General features: G+C 34.3%; 1 protein-coding gene across 3 annotated transcripts in view; it reads right to left on the bottom strand.

The window, feature by feature from the left end:
- NRIP1 (nuclear receptor interacting protein 1) overlaps positions 1-25,439 on the bottom strand; it is a 91,605-nt gene that overhangs the window by 37,616 nt on the left and 28,550 nt on the right. For 2 of the 3 annotated variants that reach the window (XM_054585223.1, XM_054585224.1), the window contains exon 3: positions 9,537-9,660. The exons of the other annotated variant lie outside the window; for it this stretch is intronic. The gene's annotated coding sequence lies outside the window, so the exon portion shown is untranslated. The remainder of the gene's footprint in view (positions 1-9,536; positions 9,661-25,439) is intronic. 3 annotated transcript variants of the gene reach the window in all.

Here is a 25,439-nt window from a genome sequence, read left to right as displayed (position 1 = left end):
ACATAAAAAACCATCAACTATAAAATTACCCTCTTAGATTATTCTGCTAATCCTCCAGGGGTGATATGCACTGTCTCAAGCATAGAAAATCCAGTTCACTTGGACTCAGTCCAACTAATGCCTTTGGTGGTTTTAGCACCACAGGCAACAGAGGAGGAACAAAATGGAGAAACAAGCTCTACAGAGGAGAAAAAAAATCCAGTATGGATGTTAAGTGTTTACGGACATGGTTTCCTTATGCCTTAACAAAGTTACATATGTTCAGGAATAACTTTGTTAAAGTCCATTTTAAAGTAAATTTACGTTTTTTCCCCTAAAAAAAAAATTTGTCTTTCAATACTGCTTCTCTGATAGTTGAGAAACCTGAGAGATATGTGGTATAGTTTTTAAAGAAACAGGAGTAAATTGCTCAACTAGAATTCTAAGTCACAAAAGGGTAAAAGTGAGGACCACAAGGTGAGGAAGTAAAGAAGCACTTTATTCATCCTCCTCAAACACATTATAAATAAATTACAATTGCCAGAAGGAAAGTTTATAATTCCTAGTTCCCAGTCAAGCCATTTGATAAAATTTCTAGGAGATATAGAGAAAACATCATTAAAAGTTTATCTAAGAATTTGATTTATAAATACTATTTCACCCCTTTAAAAAATGGGCACTTACAAATTTTCTTATATTTAGAAGGCAACCTTCTGAAGTCATACATAAGGAATTCAAAGAAAGAAATAACAAGTAGACAGAAATGAAGGAGTTAACGCCTTTAGAATTCAGCTTCCATCATACAAGGGTGACTATCTCTTTAAATAATTTAAATCCTCTCCATCAACTACAAAGCTGTTTTGAAGCCATTTAGCTTTGTTCTTTACATGTGTTCTAATTAAGAAATGACCTTGTCATCACATACACCAGAAATCCGGGATTATTCCTACAGCAAAAATTCACAGAGCCCTCAAAAAAAGAAAAAAAAGGGGGAAAAAGACTTCTTCCTTAGTTCCTCACTAAAGGAAGTTGTTGGTTGGCTGAATGCTGAAGCAGTTTCACCGCATAATTTTTTTTGTTGTTGAATGTCACAGGGCGGGTTAGTGTGACCTTGAGCTGCATCAGCAGCACAGCAAGGGTCGAGATGCCTGCAGGCGCCCTTGTACTGGATTTGCAAGACAAAAACCTTCAAACTGGCTGAAGGACATCTTAAATCTCTTCAAAGGTTTTCTGAACTAATCTGGGCTGCTCTTAGCAGGATCTGTGCCAGTGAGAAAAGCAAAATTAAAAACAAGGTCTTTGACAGAATGTTGTCTCCTCTTAACCCTTCCCAAGCAGAATAGAACAAATCACAAGCATTCTGGAGAGATGGTTTACCTAGAAGCATTCTTTCATAACAAATTATGTAAACAAGGAATCACAGAAAATAAGGCCTCTATTTGTCCTCAAAACTGAACCCTCCCATTGTGCTTATTAAAATAATCAGGTGGACTATTTCCTTGACCATGTTTTAGTATAGTGAATGTAAATCTTAAAGCTCTATTTATTATATTTTAGATTCGCAGTATAGTAATAGGTTAAGATAATGATGTTTCCATCCACATCAATCTAGAATTTTTTAAAGACTAGCTTTTAGCCTAAGTCACAAACTTCATACCTATTACATAGTTCTCTAAAATTACAACGGGTAAAGTAAGTTGTATCATATGCTTACTCAATGCTTTGTTCTTAACTTGATGGATACACTGTTAAGAGGGGGAAAGAATCAGAATAGTGAAAGCTAACATTAAGTAGAACAAGATAAAAACAATCTCAATCTTGTTTTAAGAAATGGGCATTACGTTCTGTTACTGTGTTGTACTATTTCCAAAGCAGGGCCCAAAGGGGTGTATTAATGCCAGCAGAGAGTGTGACTATTCCCTGGGAATGCTCTCAAAGTTTAATTTAGTAGCTATAGTTCTCGAGAAATAAACTGAGAGGACAAACAGCTATAATACTTACAAAGCAATGTTCTGAAATCAGTGTATTGCCACCTATGACATGTTAGTCATCAGCAGATATAAGGTATGTCATGAACAGTGTTGTAAAGTATATTTAGTGTAAGGTGTAAGAATTTATTAAAGTTCAGTAGATTGCAAATTATGCCCTTTTAGAAAAATAAGTAAATTTAAGATTATGCTAATAACAACCATACTTCCACTCACTTGAATTCAGATATACTTTCCTGAATGGAATAAGAAAAGAGTAAAGTGCTAAAAGTACTACCTAGTAAGTAGATATGACATGAGTGAACACAACATGTGAATTTCTTCTCTACTCACCATGCAAAAGGAGGCAAGGGTATATACTGTATTAAATGTTATGGCTGAAGTCTGTTAGAAGTTCTCTAGGAACACAAAGTAGGCAGTAACTACGTTTTCAGTTCATATGTGCAGGTGCCCTAGAGGGTAGTCAGTGATGGTGAAAAAAATGAGAAAGGGCAGCAGAGAATGGCAGCCATTTCAGGCTGCAGAAGTAGCACTCACAGGCAGGTAAGAGCAGAGTATATGATACACGAAGAGGGTGGTCCAATGTGACTAGGGATTAGGCTGAAAAGGCAAGTGGGAACAAGGACTTTGAATCAAGGCTATGCCAAGGAGCTGGCCTTATCTGATACGTAGCAGAAGGTATACAGGAAAAGGTATGATTCAATGCATGTTAAAAACAAAAACAAAAATAAAAACAAAAAATTATAGATGGCTTTGGAGGGGAGAAGAAACTGAGATAATTTAGTGCACAGCAGAAAAAAGGGCAAAATAAGGTAAGGGCAGATGAGCTGAAGAAAAAGACAACTGAAAAACAGTGAAGACTGGTTTGAATATTTAGAAAGCATTTTGTACAATAAAAGTAGTGCTATAACATAGGGTATTTTTAATAGCAAATTCATTAAATCAAAAATGATGAACATAATTACTATATCTCAAAACTATAAAACACTGTGTTGACATGATATACAAAGTTTCAAGAAAACTAGTAACTCCTACAGAAGTATTTAACAAGGTATTTAACAGAGTCAGAACCAGATTCTGTTAGAGATGTGAATTTTGTACATTTCAAATAACAATTTCCATTAAGTATCAGGTAAGGATTTTGCTTATTAAGGCAGCAACATGTCCATCTCCGAATGGCGTGAGGGCGTATTTCCCCTGGTTATAAGAGAGAGAGAGGTCTGGTTTAAACCATAATGTGGTTGCTAGAGCTAAGATCTTCATCTACAAACACTGATGAGAATAAGATAAATTCAGCTATTAATTTAAGTGTCTACAATGTTAGGATTAAAAAACAAAAAGTCCCCAAGATTTGATCAGCTTTGGGTTTCCAGTTTACTACTCACAATGTAAATCCCTAAATTATAGGTCACACCACGACACCAGCACACAATACAAAGATGATGAATAAAACTAATACTGAGCTGTCAGTGAATGAATCATCTGAACCAGCAGCCATCTTGGCCTTCCCATGCCACTGACAGGTATACATAATGCATTCCCAGAACTCTTTGGGAAAACCCAGTCAGTACTCATGCAATTTGAAGAGAGTCATCAAATATATGCTCTAGAGACTGAGTGTCCTGCTAAGACCTCAGAAAGAATTTAACAGAGTATCAGCCAAGGTAAGAGGGTGGGAATGAAAAAGAACAGGAGTTGCTAGGGCCAAGTAACTATCTGCCAGAGAGCAGACTGTACTCTCAGAAAAGGAGAGCCACCCTCAGGGATCAGGTTGAAGTAAGTGGAGGGGAAGGTCAAACAAAGGAGGGAAGAAGCAAAGATGTCCAAGGGAAGGCCTCTTACTCCCCCAAGGAAGTAAATTTCACTCTGTAAAATCATTAAGAAAATGACCAGACCTCCAAACCCCTTAGAATATGAAGAGTCATCACAAAAGTGTTTAGAGGCTCATAAGTCGTTAAAAGGGCTAGCATTTGAAAGCCAAGGTACTGACAGGGCACAACTAGAAATGACCTTACCAAGTATCCACAAATAAAATGACTTCTCCTTGAGTAAGCATCTCCGTCTCATAGCTGCCCAGCCAACATTGGTAACAAGTTCCAGCACATTTTATGTCTAGACATTAATAGAAGGGTACGTAATATGATAAGCCTTGTAGATATTTTAAAAACCTAACAATTTACTAATCCACAAACACAAGAGCTAGGTTGAAATATTATTAATATTCTGCTGGTAATTAGACAAGTAAATTCCTGTAAAGTAGTAGTTCTCAAAGTGTGGTCCATGGACCACAAAGGTCCCCATGATCTATTTAGGAGGCACATGAGGTCAAGACTATTTTCATAACACTAAACTGTTATCTCCTTTTTTGCCCCTTTCTCTCATAAGTGTACAGTGAAGTTGTCCAGAGGCTACATGGTATGCCATTGTACTGATAGCTAATGAAATACATTCTTGTGTATTCTTGTGTTTAAAATTTTTTTCAGTTAAAATTTCTAATATGGTAAATATTAGTTGATATGGTTGTCATAAACAAAAGCTCTCTTGGGTCCTCCATAATTTGAGAGTATAAAGGAGTCCTGAGAACAAAAAATTTGTAAACTGCTGTTAGCCTACTGAAGTAAACCATCAAGAAATGTAATGTTGATTTTTAGCAACAAACAAAATTTCTGGTTTTTAATTATCAAAAATGTAAACTGTAGCTATGCCAGATAAATACTCTCCTCTGCGCAGAAATCTCTCCAAGGCAAAAGAAAAAAAAAGATTTTTAAAAAGATGACTAGGCTGTGACTATAAAGAATATGAAATATCTCCCATATTTGCAGAGTCACTACTATTCTAAATTTACCATACAAGAATTAACAAATGCATGAATATTTATTAAAAAGCTGCCCTTATTTTACATATACAGGTAATGTATTATAGATCTGTACATCTGAAACCTATATTATTTTAGTAACCAATATCACTCCCAGTAAGTTCAATAAATAAAAAAGAGAAAAAAATCCACCTTGTATTAAAAGCTGAAGATAAAAAGATAACTAGGTGATACGCTAGCCGTTTGTGACTCTCAATCCTCTCAGGAAAAATATGATCAGCAACACAGTGATATACTGTAAGAAAAGGCATGAACAAAGTGAAAAAAACATGGAAGGGCAAATTCTGGGGAAGAAAACTAGTGAAAAGGCAGGGAACACTTTTCTTAGTGAAGGCACTCCTCATAGGTGAAATATGAATTAACTCCAGCAATAAATAATCAAGACTTTGTCCATTGCAAAAGAAGCTGGAAAGTATTCCGCAGGTAGTAGGAGGAACATCAGCCTCAGCGGGCAAGCACAGTACATTGTTGGAAGTTTAAAATAAGTAATGTAGTAAACACACACACACACACACACACACACACACACACACACACACACTGTGAGTGCTCAGAAACTTTCATAGAATTTGACAGTCATTTGATGTCTGCTGAGTTTAATGATAAAAAATTGGGACTTACAATTTATATTTCTTTTTCATAATTTTCAATCTGTTGTATATAGGAGCTTTTAAAAATACAATAAAAGTAATTTATTTAAAAAATAAAATGAAAACAAACAAAAACTGGTCCTTCATTACTGACTCTTTTGAGGAGCTCAGAGAACCAGAGGCAAGATGGTGGGGTGGAGGAGCGGCCACAGCAGCAGATCAAAGCTTTAAGCTAGAAGCTTGCATAGACTGTATTATCAACAATCTTTCTATACGCAGATGCAAAAATAAATAAATAAGTGGTTTCTGAAAACTACTAGCCTATCCCTAATCCAGAATGGGCAAATTCTAATTATCTCAGTAAAATGCATAATAAGCTCTACTGTTAGAATCACACTAATTGTTGTGCAAACCACAGGCCACATGATTGAAGGGCAAAGAGAGCAGAGTATCAAGGAGAATATCAAATTCAGCACAGTTAATTTAAGTAAAAAAAGACAAGCATCTGTGTAAGAAGAGAAAGTGAACTGACAATTTTATCAACACATTTAAAATTATTTTAATTAATTTATTTGAATTCTTTCATGGGAAAAAAAAAACAAAAACATGAGCTGATATAGAGGCTTGGTATAGTGGGGAATTCTCACCCCCTCTCCAAAAAATGCTGTTAGTTTTATCAATTAAGTAAGGTATTAAGTAAAAGACTTAAGAAAAATCAATTATTTAAAACCACCAAATTTAGAAAAATGCTAATTATATTAATGTTTCCTACTATAACAGGAAATTAGGACTGGTTAAGAAAGGCTTATTACTTGTTGACGGTCATTATGCTATTGAGATTGCTGAGTTATTTTGATCAGAGAAGTTACATTAGCAAATTGGATTTTTAGGGAAATCTGGTGCCTATGAGAGACTGGGGTGAGGGCACAGCGAAGAGGCTTAGCAGCACCAACACTCCAGACTAGAAATGAACTCTGAACCAAGATGCCAGGTATGGGAAAGGGAATTAAAGAGTGCTTCGGAACACTGCTGGAAACTAACAATGAATCATTTAAGCCAAGCATCCAAAGGTTCTTGCCGATGTTGTCCATGAAACCAGGAACATCAGTAAAATAGACAAATTAGTTTATGGCAATTAATTTTAACTAAAATGATTCACCAAGGTTCTCAATAGGTCTGGACTCTTTCACTAGCACCACGTTCTCACTGAAAGCTTTGTGTAGTTTAAACACATTTTCAAAGTGTTATTTTTTAAATTAAATAAATTACTTTGAGGAGTGTTTTACAAAGTTTGGGGAAGACATTCTATATAGATGATCAGCCTCACTTTATCAACTTGCTAACCCAATCAGTTAGAACCAGCTCAGTCACTGCCAGTTTTGTCTTTTCATATAGATACTTCTATATCTACATAAAAGTTTTAACACTTAAGAAATGTTTTGAAATAGTCATGACCGTCTAATTGAACTAGAGAAAATAGACAATAACACTTCCCAGTGAGAAATAATGAGATAAAACAACAAAAACTCCACTTAGTAAGAAAATGAGTATATTTAAGTATTTAAGCTAAATGGATTTACACTCAGTTATCTAATTCCACCCAAGTTATTCACCGTTTTTTTTGTATTATCAATATTTATCCAAATTAGCTAATAAAGGTTATACTCTAAGATAAGCAGTACAGAAAGCATATGGGGTCCTATAAAATACAATATAGGGTGATTTTATTTTTTGTTAGTTATATAGGATGACTATTTCTTTCAAAAGGAGAAGCTAACAAATGAGTAAGGAAAATCTGGCCTAAGACACTAAGAAGCTTTATAAACAGTTCTTGCTTTGTATGTTTTGCAGTATTCACTTCATCAAATTCTTGTCCTTTTTTCCTAATCATCCTTTTTGGCCTCTCATTCGGATGAACATTACTAGATTTAAATATATAATGTGACTCAGAGTTTAGTTGTATGACCGACAACTACAGTAAAACCTCATAAAATATATTACTTCAGAGTCTTCAACCATATTCTGTGGAATATTAGTCTCCTGAGATATATATACAAGAACCCCTTGGAGACTGATGGTCCCCTGGCTGATGAAAGTCCTACTAAGGAATATATTATATGATTAACTTCTCCAAACTTATTGACCATGGATTCCTCATTCAAAGGGAAGAATTGTTTAACAAAACACATTTTTAGAAAACATACACTTTTAAAAATCTTAAAGTATTTTTAAATACATGTAAATAATATAATCACTAATAATTCATTTTTACATACTTTCAGAGTAGTTCACTGTCTCAATACTCTTGTCTTCTTTTCTATCTGGGAGAAAGATCTAAATTTGATCATTTTTCAAGGACAACTTATTGCTATGTATATTCACCAGCTGACTATCTACAATTTATTTATCAAACTGTAATCAGTGGTCATTGGTTACTCTGTAAAATAATGGTGTTGCACTGGCTGGTGTGGCTCAGTGGACTGAGTGCCGGCCTGCAAACTATAGGGTCACTGGTTCGATTCCCAGTCAGGGCACATGCCGGGGCTGTGGGCTGGTCCCCAGTGGGGGGTGCACTAGAGGAAACCACACATTGATGTTTTTTTCCCTTCTCTTTCTTCCTCTCTTCCCCTCTCTTTAAAAATAAATAAAATCTTAAAAAAAAAAAACGAACCAAGGGTGTTGACAAATTAAGAACACAACAGATTATATTGTGCAGGTAAAAAGAAAAATGCCTAGTTATAATTTTCATTTTAACAAAATTAAAAGTTAAAAATTGGGGTTCAATATCAATTGTGTTTCATCAAATATAAGAGCAGATTTTCATCTATCAAACAGTCATAAACACATAAATATACCTGAATGAAAGAATGCTTAATATTTACAAATAAAAGTCTGCTTGATTAAAAAAATTTAATTTAGAAAATAAAATATGAATATGTGAAGAATGATTGAAACCAAATAATTTTATAATTACAAAATCAAATAGTTTTAGTCTTTTTCTTTAATAAATATAACGTTTTAAAGATTTTGTCTAAACTGCAAGAAAGGATAATCACAGTGATTAAAATATTAAAATAAGCAGAATGATTGATTACAATGAAAACGTTATCACTAGGTGTTCTGAATATAATCAGAATAGGAGTTCGTATTATCAGTGTGCCAACCATGTTATGCCTACAGTAAAAAAAACAAAAACAAACTGCCAATCCCGTCTTTGAAACAACACAGTCCCTTAAAACACTGTGAAATTTAGGATATTCTATCTGCTATCTTTCTTCTGACCAGTTTTCCGCTAGCTAATTAAAGTGAATTCTTCATGACTAATGATAAGTACAATAATCAATCACTGTATCTTTTCCCAGTTTACTTGGATTGTTCCTGCCCTGGCAAAAGCAGCATAAGGTTCAAGAGCTTAAGATACTACAAATTCATTACAGGCTGTAGCTATACTAGAAAACAAGAGAGTTAATCTAAATAGAATTAACCATTCAGTCCCCTCTATTGCACTGTCCACCTACTTGTGTTAACCAGATTATTTTGAAATTTCTCAGAAATGCTAATATACTATTTTCCTTGTAAGAAGTAACCATTTTATATAATTCAAAAAGAAATCATTGACTTAGACTATAATAAACCAACAACAACCAAATATGCTTCCATTTTTCTTCAAAACAATAATTAACTTTTTATCTGAAATCAAATTGCTATTTCAGGTTTTGTATTAACTATCTATTTTCTCTGTTTTTTGGTAAAAACAAATTAAGTGTCAACAACACAAACACTGTTTATTTCAAGATTCCCAATCCTTCTCTCCAGAAGTAATATACACCTTTGAATTCTCAAGAATATTTTTGGCATTTAACCTCTTTCTACTATTTGATTAAATTATTCATCTACACTTATGCTTGTCCTATAAGCTCCTTATCTATAGAATTGTATCTCACTCACTTTTTAAAAAACGTTGCCTAGTGATATAATTTGCACAGATAAAACACAAAATAAAAAGCTGGTGAATAAAGCTAATTTGTAACTTAGAATAGGTTGTCTAAAATGTATTAAAATCACAATGATTAAGCTTTAAGAACTCAGGAAAAATATTCTCACCATCTGTCTCCCAAGGTTTGAGTCTCTGCTTTCTGGGAAAGAAAATTGAGAAGGCTGTTGAAAAGTAACTCTGATGTCATCTGGAGTCTTCAGATTCCTGCTCCTCCTCCAGTCTAGGGTACATCTTAAGAGGAGAAAAAGATAGTTTGGCATCTATTCCAAACCAGATTCTGGAATATGTTCTGCAAAGTTCTGTAAAATATTCCTAGTACCTTTTCTTGATCAAGTCCAATGCTGAAGTAGTCATTTGACAGAGAATTACAGATTGCTTATGAAATATAAATTGTTCATTAAAGGAAAGGAACATATTTTTGGTTTTTCTAGACAATAAATTAACTTGACAAAAGTAATGCTTCAAGAAACTGCAAAAAGTTTTATAGTTGATAAGATACCCTTACTAACCTTTGTTAATTTCAAATTCCTGTCAAATTAATTCAATTAAGTTACATCTAAAACTTCTAAATCCCCCCAAAAGTATATTTCAATAAAAGAAAAAAAACCCAGTAACTATAGTTTCTTTCATATCAAGCTTTTTCTGTTTCAAAATACTACCTATGTAACTTCCAGCAGAAAATTTATAATGAGTATCAAATGCCTTATGTCCCTAGAAAGATTTTATATACCAATGTCCAAAGCAGTTTTATTTTTAACAGTCAAAAACACAAAACAACTCAAATGTCTACACCACTAGGTGAATGCATTATGGTATGTCCATACAATGGAATATTTATGACTCAGAAACAAAAAGCAATACCTTATTTATATAAACAGTACAGCTAAATTTCAAAAGTAATTATGCTGAATGCAAGAAGTCAGACAAAAAGGAACACATATTTTGAGTCTATCTGCATAATGTTTACAAAATGCAAATTAATCTACAGAGAGAAAAAACAGATCAGTGCTTGCCTGAGGATGGAGAAGTGAGAAGGTGCAGAAAGGAAGGACTGCAAAAGGGCATTATCTTAATTGCAGTGATGGTTTCATAGTTGTTATCTATACCAAAACTTGTCAAACTATAATTAAGTGCAGTTTCTTACATGTCAATTACACTTCAATAAAGATTTAAAAAAATCAAATTTCTTAAAATGTTATATGACCCTTTATGTAGCAATTCCAAGTCTAGGATTTATCCTAGTGAAAAAAAAATTGAGGATATGTAAAATAATTATCCATGTCATTATAAGCATTATTTCTAATGTAAAAAGTTTAAAATAGCCATTAAATGGCAAAATAAAAAGTTTAGAAGTAGTTAACTAAATTATAGTGGGATACTAATGTGGTCATTAAAACATATATATCATTCCATGTAACTTATTACATATCAAGTGATTAAAAAAAAAGAACATTATGGCCAGTAGAACTGAATTTATAGCAATTATTTCTGTATTTAATGGTAATTTTAATTTTTTCTTTTTATTGATTTGTATTTTCTAGTTCCTTTACAATAAATATGTGTTACTTTTGTAACAAAATAAAGGATGATACTAGCAATAGTCTACCAATTGTCCATACATTAATACATGTATAAAAGAAGCACTCCTAAGAGGTGGTGTGCATCACAGAATTCTTGGCTATCATGTCATTCTACCCTCTCCCCCGCCATCAACAACCTACCACACAGTAGTGAGAATAGGGCAGGTCAGACAGGATGAACTGGAATAATAATTAGCAAGCTACGTGTTTGACCAGTTATAAAGTACCTTCATGGACATGACCTAATTTGATCTTCATAACTCAGTGCAACGAGCAGAGAACACACTACCCCATTTTCTAGAAGGGAGATAGACAATGAGCAGGGGCTGGTTAAGTGTCATGCTCCCATCTTATAGATCTTAGACTCAAATTGGGCCTTGACTATAAATCTGATAGGAATTCTAAGAGGAGTAGGGAACAGTCACTTTTCCTGGTTATTTATTAGGCAATAATTTACACATGAATTTACAAATAACCATATTTGCAATCACATTAATATTTCTATTAGAATGTGCCAGGGACTCTGGGAATTTTCTAAGTCCCCAGTACCCAATCTCAGAAGTTATACACAAGGCAACCTTATCTGGCCTCTTGACAACATTATCTACTAAACCACTGAAGTCCAAGTAGAATTTGATTCTTCAGTTTTCAACTGCATTTCTTTCCTTCTTGAAAAACAAAGGTATTACCTTTCATTTTAAAGTTGGAAAAAGAAAGTAACCATAACTACATTTATGAACACTGAAAAGAGTGACCTACTAGTTGATATCAAAAGCTCTAACTTAATGGTACTTTAAAATACTACCTTTTGGGTCAAATCTTTTCCAGTCTGTGTGCAGAAAAGAAACAGTCTCTAAGTAGAGCATAGTCAGTGAAGAGAATCATTAACTTTGGACAAGGGTAGAAATAAACATCTTCACAGGAACATTATTAACGAACTGGTCAGTATTTGCTGACAAGGCCATGAAGCATAAGGAACTCTAACAGTTACTACTCTTCCCAACACTGCCAGGACTACAAGAGACTAGCTATATTGTCAATTGTCAGACATTGTGCTAAGGCTTTCACATACATGATATTTAAAACAGTCCTATGAGATGACTGCTATCACATCCCCATTTTACAGCTAAGAAAACTAAGTTCTGGTTACCCCAAATTACAAAACTAGTACAAGCTTAAAGTAAAATTCAAATTCTGGCTTATTTTCTAGAAATAAAGATGGGGCCTTGGCGGTTCTCTAGAACACAAGTCCCAACTTTTTTCAAGTTCTACAGACCTATAATGGTCTCAGTTCGGGTAGTGCAAAACACTTAGCAATGGCACAATAAAGTTCAAGTCTACATTTTCCATGTGAAGAGTTGAAAACATCCAGAACCCACAATTTGCATCTTATTTTTGCCATATTCTAGAATTGTTTTAATGATTGGTCTCTATTAAAGCAGTTTTAACCCTTTTGAACATAATGTGTGATCACATGAGGATACATAAAAAAAAATTTAAATAAAAATTAGCAAAAGATAATATAAAATACTCTCCCAGATTAATATTCACAAAGTATTATATTAGTAAATAGGTAAACTAGCCTTAAATCCAAGTCATTAAAACTGAATGTCAGATGTGTTTTGAATTATGAATACAGAAGCATGTCTACAAATAAGAAAATGTTTTAATAACTTGATTATAATTACACTGTGGAATATTAGGCGATCATTAAAACATAAATTTTCAAAGAATATGTAATGACAAGCATGGTAAAATGATGTTAAGAAAGCAAGATACTAAAGTATCCATTTGTTAAACAAATTTTAGGGACTGTGTACTGTGCTAGGTGTTGGAATCGCAAAGTAAACAAAACAAGTACAATCCCAAGTGCTGAATGACTAGGCCTTACAGTTGTTTAGATGTCAGCTTAAATGTCATTTCCTCGGAGATGCTTTTCCTCATCATTTTATGTAAAGTAACTTTCTCTCTACCTCTTACTTTGTTTAAATTCTTTCATTTATTCATTTTCTGTGTCCTTGATTTTTTTTATCTGCATCTACTGAGATACTTATGTGGTTCTTGTTCTTTATTAATTAATAAGGTATATTACATTAATTGACTGTTTTACAATTGGTGTGAAAAGAACTTTTCCTTTCTGACATAAATGCTTATAACTAACACTATACTTAATGGTGAAAGACTGACTGCTTTCCCCTTTAACACTTGATAAAAGACAAGGATGTCTACTCCAGCTATACCACTATTCAACACTGTATCAGATAGTCTACTCACTGCAATCAGGCAAGAAATATAAAGACATATACACTGAAAAAGAAGTTATGGGAGAAGATATTTGCAAACAACAGATCTGACAAGGGGTTGATATCCAAAATATATGAAGAACTCATATAACTCAATATCAAAAAAAAAAAACAAAACAAAACCCCAAACAATCCAATAAAAAAAAGGGCAGGGGACCTGAGCAAACAGCCAGCAGATATATGAAAAAAATGCTCAATGTCACTAGCTATCAGGGAAATGCAAATCAAAACCATAATGAGATACCACCTCATACCTGTCAGAATGGCTATTATCAACCAACACAATAAGTGTTGGAAAGACTGTGGAGAGACAGAAACCACCATTCCCCGCTGCTGGTGGGAATGTAAACTGGTACAATCAACTATGTAAAACAGCATGGAGGTTCCTCAAAAATAATGAATAGAGAGATACCATATGGCCCACCCCCCTTATGGGAATGTACTCAAAAAAATTTAAAACATTTATTCACAAAGATATATGTCCCCCTATGTTCACATTCACAGTGGCCAAGACATGGCAACAATCGGCATCCTGCAATAAATGACTGAATAAAAAATACATGGCACATACATATACTGTAATACTACTTAGCCATAAGAAAAGATAAAATACTGCCATTAATGATAACATGGGGGGACCCTTAGAATGTCATGCTAAGCGAAATAAGTCAAACAGAAAAAGAACTATGTGATTTTACTTATGTGTGGGATGTAAAACTGAAAGTAACAAATGAACAAACAAGAAAAACAAACAAAAACTCAGACACAGACAATAGTATGTTGGTTACCATAGAGAAGGGGGGTTAGGGAGTAATAAAGGCTAAAGGGGTCATGGAAAATGTTATGACTTTGGGTGGTGGACACACAATGCAATATATAGATCATGCATCACAGAAATGTACACTTGAAATACATATAATTTAATTAACCAAATGGCAACCCAATAAATATAATAAAGAAAAAGAAGTTGTAACTCTCTTTATTTGTAGACATTATCGTGAATGTAGGTAATTCTAAGGAACCTATGAAAAAGCTACAAAAATTAATAAGAAAGTTTAGAAGAGTTGAAGGATACAAAATCCATAAACAAAAATTAACTATTTCTATATACTAAAAATAGCCCAAAAATAAAAAATAAAAAATCCCGCTCATAATAGTAACAAAAAGAATAAGAGACTTAAGAGTAAATTTAAGAAAAGTGTAAAACCCATAGTGAAATCTATAAAACATTGTTAAAAGAAATTAAGGAAGATCTAAATAAAGATACGTTTCATGTTCAAGGCCTGGAAGATTCAGTATTGTAAAGATAGCAATTCTCCCCATACTGATCTATCAAAATCTCATTCTGCTTTTTTTTTTTTTTTTTGTAGAAATTGGTCCTAAGATACACATAAAAGTATAAAGCCTTAGAATACTCAAATACTCAAAACAGTTTTGAAAAAGATTAAAGTTACAGGACTTAAACTACTTCATTCCAAAACTTACTATAAAGCTATAACAACCAACACAGTATGATACTGGCATATAGATAATGAAATAGCATAGAGGATCCAGAGTAAACTCTCACATTCATGGTTATTTGATTTTTGACAAATGTGTCATGACAATTCAATGGGTTAAAGAATAGTGTTTTAAATAAGTGGCCTGGACCACTTGTAGGTGGGTCCTGGATCACATACAAAAATAAATCAATAGATAAATAGATAATAAATAAAAATCAATCTCTCACAATATATAAAAATAATAACTAAAAATGGTTATTAGTCTGAATTGTAAGAACTAAAACCATGAAACTTCTAGAAGAAGGCATAGAAAAAAGAAAAAACCTTGTGATCTTAGGTTACGGAAAGATTTCTTAAATATGAACAAAATACAATTTATTATTAAAAAAATGGACCTCATCAACTTCTTCAAAAGAGATTATTTGGATAAAAGACAAGCTCCAGAATGAGAGGAAATATTTGCAAATCACATGTATGATAAAGAAAAGGTACCCAACATACTAAAAAATTAGAACTCAAGAGTAAAATGAAAAAACAATTATTAAAAATGAGCAAAAGATTTAAAGACATTTCAGCAAAGATACCTAAATGATTAGTAAACACATGATAAAATGTCACTATTAGCAAAAATGCAAAAAAACCCACAATGAGATTCCACTACACTCCCACTAAAATAGATGAAAATTTTTAAAAAGATTAAACAATTCAAAGGTTAGGGAAGATGGGGGAAACTGAAACCCTCATATATACATTTTCCACTTTGGAAAACAGTATGGCAGTTTCTTAAAATGTTAAAACATACTCTTATACACTTAACCACATGACCTAGCAATTTCACTACTGGGTATCTAACCAAGAGAAATGAAAACAGATGATCATAGCAGCATCAATCATAATAGCCAAAAACTATAAACAACCCAAATATCCATCAGTGGGTGTAGGGATAAACATAAAGTGGTTCACACACACACACACACACACACACACACACACACACACACACGTAATGAACTAAAAATGCATGCAACAAGAATGAATCTTAGTGACAGAAACTAGTGACAGAAGCTCAAAATGTTCAAAATTAGGTGGTGATGGATGCACATCTATAGGACTATAAAAAAGCTTTAAATGGGTGAATTTTATTGTATTTGAATTGTACCTAAATAGAGCTGTAAAAAAAAAAGATGACTTTTTACCTGGTACTTATTAAAACATCAAAATAATTTTAGGGTAAAAACCTCGACTTCTAATCTTATTTATCTGCTTCTGAGCATGTCTCACATTTATATGAATAGGTTTGTATTTATTCAATTATTGTAGCTAAATATAAATCACTTAAAAATCAACTTTTTTCTTTTTTTAGTGTGGTTGACTGTTTTTCCCCTACACGAAGATTTAATTGTTTTAAAATCTTTTATTGAATGGTTCATTCTTTCTTCACTAATCTAAAATACTATCTTTGTCTGGACTCTATTCTATTGATCCAAATACCTTTTTCTATACCAGTACCAGCAACACTATGTAATTCCAATTTCTCTTTTTCAACAGTTTATTTTTTATTGCATTTTTTCCATTACCATTTACCCCTCCCTTATACCCTTGAAATCAACTATTTTTACACACCAGGAACAAACAGAAAATAACACTTTAAAAATATCCAACAATAAAATGTAAATAAAGAATAAAAGTAACCTGCAAGTACTGCAAATTCTATATGGAAAAAATATATTGAAAAACATTAAATACAACCTAAAAAAGTGGGACAACATGCCATGTTCATGACAGAAAGACAATATAACATGAAAATTCTCCTCAGATTAAACCAGTGCATTTAAGGTAAAGCTAATCAATATCCACAAGGTTTAGAAGTTGATTCTAAAAGTTATAGGGACCTTGGCCTATGGGCACTGAGGCTTGTTCTAAAGCTGCACTAATGAAGTTAGTGTACTCCTGAAAAAGAGACAAACTGACTGCTGGCAAGAAAAAGACCTTCACACACACATGAAAAGTGGTTATCTGACAATAGCAGACTGCATATCATTGATGAAAGAAGGAATCATCCAATAGTGTCGAAACAACTGGTTAAACATTTGTAGATGAAAAATTGAATCTCTATTGTATAACATATAAAATAAGTTTCAAAGGGATTAAAGTTTTAAGCAGAGAGGCAAATCTTTAGAATTTTCTAAATAAAATATGAAAGAATACTGTTGTAAACTCAGAGTAGAAAAATTTTTCTTAAGACGTGGGAAGCTCTAACTATAAAGAATATGATGAACAAATTCAATTACATTATAATTAAAGACTTCCATTCATCAACAAATACAACAAAGAAAAATGAAAAAATTAATTACAACATCACAAAGCACACTGCCAAGAAAGATTTTGGTATCTAAAATGTGTGTTGTTTTTGTGTATCCTATAACATTTATATTAAAAATGGGTAAAATGGATAGAGGTTATCCCTAACAAGGGGTGTAAAAGCCCAAGAAGAATGAGGTGGGGTCTGTAAGAGTAGAGGGAACAGTGGTGTGGAAGTCACAGTCCAAGCTCTGGAAGGGCGGTTTGGGTTGAGCAGGACTCTGCATAGCGGTGGTCCAACAATGGGTGTCAGTGCCTGAGCAGGGAGTGGAGGGTGCCCATAAAAAAGATGCACCATGCTCTACAATGTGAGAATCCAAAGATGGTGAGGACGGCTTCCACAGGAAGGGTCTTTGAAGCTCAAATAGAATTTGGTGGGGAGGAGGTATAATAGATATGGCAGATTAGTTACATACAGTGAGACTAATCAAGTAAAAAAAATTAGGTTAATGGTAGGCAGGTATCTTATGGTCAGAGAGGAGGTACAAAAAGGGATAAATGTGATTTAACTTTATAGTATAGGAATGAAATTGGAGGTATCAATATGATTGGTGAATAACAGGTCAAAGGAACATAAAAGTCAACTTGAAAGGAATCCCACTGGCTCAGCCAAGGCATGAAGAGCATCAAAACAAATAACAGTAGTAATTGACTACAGTTCACTGAATAAAATACTGAATCATGAACTCATACTGGTACAAATAAAATAATGAACTGAAAGTTTGAACGGGAAGGGGATATTTACATAGTTTCAAAGTATCTCCACATAAAACACAGAAGGGGAATGAGTAACTTCACAGTAGAGAAACATGGCAGATACCATCTTAATCAAGTAATACAAGTGAAGAGCAAACAGTAATGGGTCAAAATGAAAACTGTGTGCCACCTGATAAGATGCAAAGAGAAGGCACATTACAACATTCATGATATTCCTGTCAAATAATAGTCATACTTGCATTTAATCATTAGGAAACAGCAGACACCCCAAAAGAAAGACATTCTATAAAGTAATTGGCCTATACAGTCTCAAAAAGTGCCAATGTCTTGAAAGTCAAACAAAGACCAAAGAACTGTTCTACACTGAAGACGAATGAAAGGACGTTGACAAGTAAATTCAAGGCGTGACTTTAAACTGGATCATTTTGTTATAAAGGACATTATTGAGATGATTTGAGAAAATTGAAAGAGATCTTAAGATTAGATGGTAGTAATGCATCAATGTTAATTTCCTTATTTTGATGTTTTTATTGTGGTTTATAGGACAATGTCCTTATTTGCAGAAAATATACACTTGTTTATTCAGGGATGATGGGAATCAAATCAAATCTTTGGAGGAAAATTTACTGTTCATTGGCTTGCAACTCTTCTGTGTGCTGTTATTTAAAAACTTAAAAATATAAAAAGTAAATTCACTTAATGTATAGTTTTAGGTATATAATGCGTAAAGACATAGATAAGCATTTTGTGAAGGAAAAATACCACTGGTGAGTAATCACATGAAAAGATGTTCAACCTCATTAACAATCATGAAAAAGCAAATAAAGACCACAATAAGATACCATTTTGTAGCCACTATATCAGGAAAAGTTAAGAAGCCTGACATTTCCAAGTTTTGCCATTGATATATTACTAGTGGAATGTAAATTCATATAATGAATTTGGAAAATAATTTGGCATTATCTCACATAATTGAACATTCTTTACACTTCTACTCTTAGGTGTATTTCATGGAGTCTTACACATGTGCACCAGAACACATATAAAAGAATACTAACATTAGCGATGCTTGTTATATATACAGAATGGGACAAAAATAGGTTTATAGCTGTCAATACACAGAGTTTATTCTTGTAATATTATTTGTTAAATATTATATTTTTTCCATATGAACAACTGTAAACCTACTTTTGTCCCACCCTGAATAAAAAGTAGCTACACACACATGCATGCACGCATACACAGGTACCTGTACCAATACATCAACAGCTGTATCAAAAAGAAATAAAACAAGCAAACAAAAACACATAATAATAACCCAGATATCTATCAATAGAATAAATAAATTTATACAGTGGAGTATTATTCAGCAGTGAAGTAAATTAACTACAACTACATAAAACGATATAAATAAATGTAAAAAAAACAAACTAAAAAAGCAAGTCTCAGACTACTTACAGAATACTACAAGTTTTGCAAAGTTAAAATGTAAAATTAAACAGCATATTATTTAAGGATCCACATGATAAAATCAGCCTTACCAAAAAGAAAGTAAGTGACACAAAATTGAAGAGTAAGGGGTCGGGGAGGGCAGCAGGGGCAAAGGCATGGGCAAGGAGAGGTACACACGCTGTATTCATAAAGTTCTGGTTCCATACTGGTTGTTGAGTTCTTGAGAGATCATTTTAATATTGTGTTTCAATAATTTAAATGGAGTCCTGTTTATATAATAAAATATAAGCTGCTATGTTGTAGCAAATTAGAGTTTTACTTTGACAACATTATTCAGGTAATAAGTTGCACACATGAACAAATGCTAATTGCTAGGCAACAGATTTTCCTAACTCTACTTTTTAAAAAATAAAAATAAAGGAGTATATGGAGATACACCACAAAGAACTTGAAGCAGACTTGTAGACAAAAACTTAGAGCTTGGTCAATCAAAGAATGAGACTAATTCATATCTACTATCAAACTGGTCTCAGATAAAACTAGCATAAAATGCTTGCTTAATTACTGCAAGTTTGCAGAACTCTCTCATGGGAGATGGTCATTTTGCAAAAATTACTTAACATGAGAAACAAGCAAACTGAAGTAATTCAATATATTCATGTTCTGAACAAAGAGTATTTCCACTCTAAATAAAAATGTTACCTTTCATAGGTCATATAGGCCATCAGTCATGTATTTACCACCATTTGCCAAAAGTGTAATGAGGAAAGCCTAATCCATTTTAAAGCAAAATTTCTTTGCCCAATTAATCATTTCTTACATTTACTTAATAGTACTTTTATCTGACAAAACAATTATAATTCCATTTTCTCAATAACGTTGCATTATAGGTAGGGCACGTATTATCAAGCAATACCTACTTCATGCGAGATAATAGTTTAAAATTTTAAAGTAAGTTAGAAATGTCAAAGATGTTCTAAATAAAATTTTCTATCTAAATATTTGAATACATATAATATGAAAGATACTTTATGAGGTGTTCTCAGTATTTTATGAGGCACATACTGAAATTCTTAGCTATGTGCTGTACTCTTGTTAAATGAAAACAAGTACAAGAACCTGATTAAAAGGCACCTTGGACTAATTCCTCCTCAAGAGGAAAGCCACTCATCCTGATTATGTGTGTGTGTGTGTGTGTGTGTGTGTGTGTGTGTGTGTACACACACAAGGTCTGTCCAGAAAAAGTCCAGCCATTGTTAATATAATGAGAATGGTTTGCATGACATAGATGTAGCTTGGCAGCCAAGGAGAGTGGATTGGAAGGTGCATGCACTCCCTGTACTAGTCAGGGGGGAGGCAGACTTTGTTGGTTGAGCATGTGTACTGTGTGGCTGTCGCATTCAAAATGATGGAGCAAGTAGAGCAATGAATCTGCATCAAATTTTGCATTAAGCTTGATCATTCTTCCATGGAAACTATTCAGATAATTCAGAAGGCTTTTGCGGACGATGCAATAAGTGCACTGCAAATAAAAGTGTGGCATAAACAAATCAAAGACAGTCAAGAATCTATTGAAAGTGACCCAAATTCTGGAGAACCTGCAACCAGGAGAACACCTGAGAATGTAAAGTGTAGGGGCTACACTCCACAAAGATCAGCAAAAGACAGTGTGAGAACTAGAAGCTGATCTGGGGATTCAAAAAACTACTGTGTCCTAGATTTTGACATAGGATCTTGGCATGAAATGTGTCACAGCAAAATTTGTTCCACAGCCTCTGATACCAGAGCAGAAGGAACATCGTGCTGTAGTTGTTAATGACTTGATTCAGATTGCTACCACTGAACCAGATTTCCTCAAGAAGGTCATAACTAGAGATGAATTGTGGATTTATGGCTATGATCTGGAAAGGAAGGCCCAGTCATCCCAATGGAAATCACCTGGTTCTCCAGGCCTGAAGAGGGTGCGGCAAAGTCACAGCAAGATCAAGACCATGTTAACTGTGTTTTTTGGTTTCAAAAGTGTTGTTCATCATGAGTACACCCCTTCAAGTCAAAGAGTTAATAAGCAGTACTACCTCAATGTTCTTCATTGGCCGAGAGATGCAATATGATGAAACGGCTGCAACTATGGGCAACTGGTGACTGGCAGCTTCATTACAAGACGTGATGCAGCTTACGTCTCGCTCAGGGTTTTTTGGTGAAACATCCAGTCGCTCAGGTGACTCAGCTCCCCCACAGCCCAGATTTGGTGCCCTGTGACTTCTGGCTTTTCCCAAAACTAAAATTACATTTGAAAGGGAAGAGATTTCAGACCATAGATGAGATTCAGGAAAATATTACAGGGCATCTGATGGTGATTCCAAGAAAGGATTTTGCAAAGTGTTTTGAACAGTGGAAGAAACACTGGGAGAACTGTGTGAGGTCCCAAGGTGCCTACTTTGAAAGGTACTGAGGCATCATTGTCCTATGTACAATATTTCTTGTATCTTGTATCTTTTTCAATAAATGTATCTCCTTGTATCTTCTTCAACTATTATTCATAGTACATGGCTGGATACTTTCTGCACAGACCTTGTCGTATATACCTATATATCACATAAGATATACTGTAGTGATTCTCTGTCTTGGCTTAAATTGCTACTGAATGATATGCTTGAGCATTAACTATGGCTGCACAATACTGAGGAAGTTGAGGTAGAGTAATTTACCAGAGTTGTCAAAAACACACGTCCTGCAGAAAGATGATGTCACAGAGGAAACGGACATGAACTAAATCTACATACCATCTACCCTTGTAATGTATTTTTCTTTTTTTTTTAACCCTCACCTGAGGATATGTTGATTGACTTTCAAGAGAGGGAGGGAGAGGGGGAGAGGGAGAGGGAAAGGGTCGGAGGGAGGGAGGGAGAGGAAGAGAATAAGAGAGAAACACACACACAAAGAGAAAGAGAGAGAAACACTGACGTGAGAAACATTGATTGGTTGGTTGTCTTCCATCCATGCCCCCACCAGGGATTGAACCCACAACCTAAGTATTTGCCCTGATCAAGAATTGAACCCATAACACTTTGGTGTATGGGAGGATGCTCCAACCACCTAAGCCACCTGGCCAGGGCCGTATTTCTTTTTTCATGTATATTTTGAACAAGGTTTGGGGCTTTAAAAATGAGCCATTGATTCAAAGAATATATATTTACTATGCAATATCCCCCCGCCCCCCGCAACTTCTTTCCTTGCTCCCATTTTTAACACAATGGCCAAAGTGATTCTGAAAATGTTATACTGGGTCAGACCTCTGCTCAAAACTGTCTAGTAGCTCCCCACTCTGACCCCTCTTCCTGTGACTCTCCCTCATTCACCCCACTCCACCCACAGGCCTTGGACTACAATACACGTCTCCTCGGAGAGCTATATCACTACCTCTGCCTTTACTCAAGTCACCCTTAGTGAGACCTTCCCTGGACATAGAATGTAAAATGTCATGCAACATCCCCTCACCCAGGCCTTCCATGCTCCCCTCTCTGATTCAAATTTTATTTAGCACTTGTCATAAGATACCATAAAACTGAATTGCTTTATATTGTTTGTCTGCCTTGCCAATAAAATATAAGATACATAAGGGACAACATTTTCCCCCTTTTCGTTCACTGCACTATCCTCAGTAAAAGTAGTGGAATTCAGTGAAAACTCAAAAAATATAGTGAATAAATCATGGCATGAGTGCCTTGAGAACACTTTGTGATCTCATAAAAAAATTTGCAGAAATTAACAAAACTGTGACCTCCCCTAGCGGACAGACCCTGCGGGAGTGCTCTCAGAGACACTCCATGCCCTCTCTTATTTGCTGCCAGTAACGCTCACCCTCTTCCCCTTAGGAAGCAAATCTTGATTAGGTCAAAGCCACTGTAACAACTAATGTGTACTCTGCCAATCTGGTTTGGGCACAGGCATATGACCCAATTATGGCAAATGAAGTTTGGTAGGGAATATTTCCCTTACTTAAAAAAAAAAGTAGCATGGAAAAATGGCCATGCTGCAACCATGAAGAGTGACACTGCCAAAATACTCAAGACGGCATAGTAAAGAAGTGAAAAATACCCATGTGGGTTCTTAATAACATCAGCATGGCAGTTAATTAACCACCTGTACTCTGAACTTCCTGGTGGACGATAAAGTGGTATTGATATATCCCTTACATGATGACATGTCTCTCATTACCTAGTTCAGTTAAGTCTTCTTATATGTCAAACTAAAATGGAGATGCCTGTTGGGTATTTTTCCTTTTTTCTACTGCATGCCTAGAGGACATGCCATGTGACAATAAAACAAGTCAAATTTTCTCATAGGAATAATTTTATAAACAATGTGTGTGTTCTTGTTTAAGAAATGAAAATAAATGACTAAAGCAAAGGCAGTCCAAATATAAAGCTTTAAAATAGTTTAAATAGTAAAATTATGCTCTACATCACTATATTCCTAACCAGGGTCTGCAGAATTATTAGTACTCATCCAAAGGAAAGGGAAGAAGGGAGAGAGAAAGATAGGTAAGAAGGAAGAAGGGAGACCTCAAGGCAAAATAATATCAGGACATGATGATTTACACATAAATAATTCTGCTTCCTTTATGTGTGTACACACACTGGAAGGCAGCTGGGTGATAGACACCTCAATGGTCTGTGATGCTTCTCTTTATCCTTGAGGTAATCCTGGATTGGAAGGGAAGGGAGGGGGGTGGGAGTTTTAGGTCGGCAATGGTTTGAGTCAAAGGGCTAAGAGTCATTAGGTTTTGATTTTTAACTCAAAGCCAAGCCTCTAGTCAGCAGCAAAGCCAAAACTATAAACACCGTAAACTCAAATTCGTCAGCTTCTCAGTATAACAACCAACAAATCATGCTGCCTCCTCATAAAAATCTTATGCACTTTGAAAATTCCCATACATGTAAAATCTTCATGCCATTAAATAACTTACCCTGGACACAATGGACACAAAATAGAGGAAATAAAAAAATTAACTTTATATAAGATAAACTTGACTCTATACTTAATGTAATACCTGTAACATATGGTAACTATTTAATTACCTATGTTTTATTAGCAGTCATTTTGAAAAGTTACTGAATAAATTATGGCTCTGAAAAAACTTACTGAAAGTTGCTAAAAAAGTAGAGTTGTCCTTTAAAATTTTCTTACCATATTTTACAATACTGAACAAAAGCAATAAAAATTATTCTGTTGGTAAAACTTCAAAAAGTAGTCATGAATTACTTTAAATCTAATCATGATAAGGCTAACTACCTACTTCCCTCCAGATCCAATCTGTGCTTCTTCCTGCCCTCCCCTGCTTCTCTGCTGGGTCACTCTAGATTCAGGAAGTAAATCAGGAGGGAAAGTAAGTACATGAATTAAAGACTGGATTAAAAGTATAGAGACAAGGAGTGACAAAAAATAAATAAATAAATGTGGTCTTGGTCCACTCAGGCTGCTGTAACAGAATACCATGAACTGGGTGGCTTATAAACAACAGAAACTTACTTCTCACAGTTTTAGAGACTGGGAAGTCCAATATCAAGGTGCAGGCAGATGCTGTGTCCAGTGAGAATCTAGCCTTTTGGCTCAGAGAACCAACTTCTTGCTATACTTCATATGACAGAATGGGAAAGGGACCTTCTCTTGGACCTTTTTAAATAAGCGCACTAATCCCATTCGAGAAGGTGCAGCGCACCTTGTCATCTCCTTAGGGGTTAGAATATTGCCATGAATTTTGAGGGGACACAAACATTCAGACCATAGCATATTCAGTGTAAAAAACTATTTTTACAAAATATAAAGTGCTATTTTGACAAGAGATTCCAAATATTTTAGTGTTTTAGCTTAACACAAGTCAACTAGATAAGTACTATACAAATGAAGAAAGTATTTAATCCCAAAATTCCAACATTAACCATTACATTAAAAAAATCCAGAACTACATTTCACTCAAGAATCAAGGCCATGTCCAAAAGAGTATCAATGGACTAATAAGAATAACTAAAATTCCTCTGCACATGCACCATGTACTGCAGTAAGTGCTTTCTATGGTTTAAAACAATCCCATA

The sequence above is a fragment of the Pteronotus mesoamericanus genome, unplaced genomic scaffold (assembly GCF_021234165.1).
Source record: "Pteronotus mesoamericanus isolate MK-2021 breed Mesoamerican mustached bat unplaced genomic scaffold, CSHL_Meso_final contig_82, whole genome shotgun sequence".
Classification (NCBI taxonomy): Eukaryota; Metazoa; Chordata; class Mammalia; order Chiroptera; family Mormoopidae; genus Pteronotus; species Pteronotus mesoamericanus.
The sequence above is the reverse complement of the archived record's forward strand: the minus strand, read 5'-3'. Positions and strand labels throughout refer to the sequence as shown.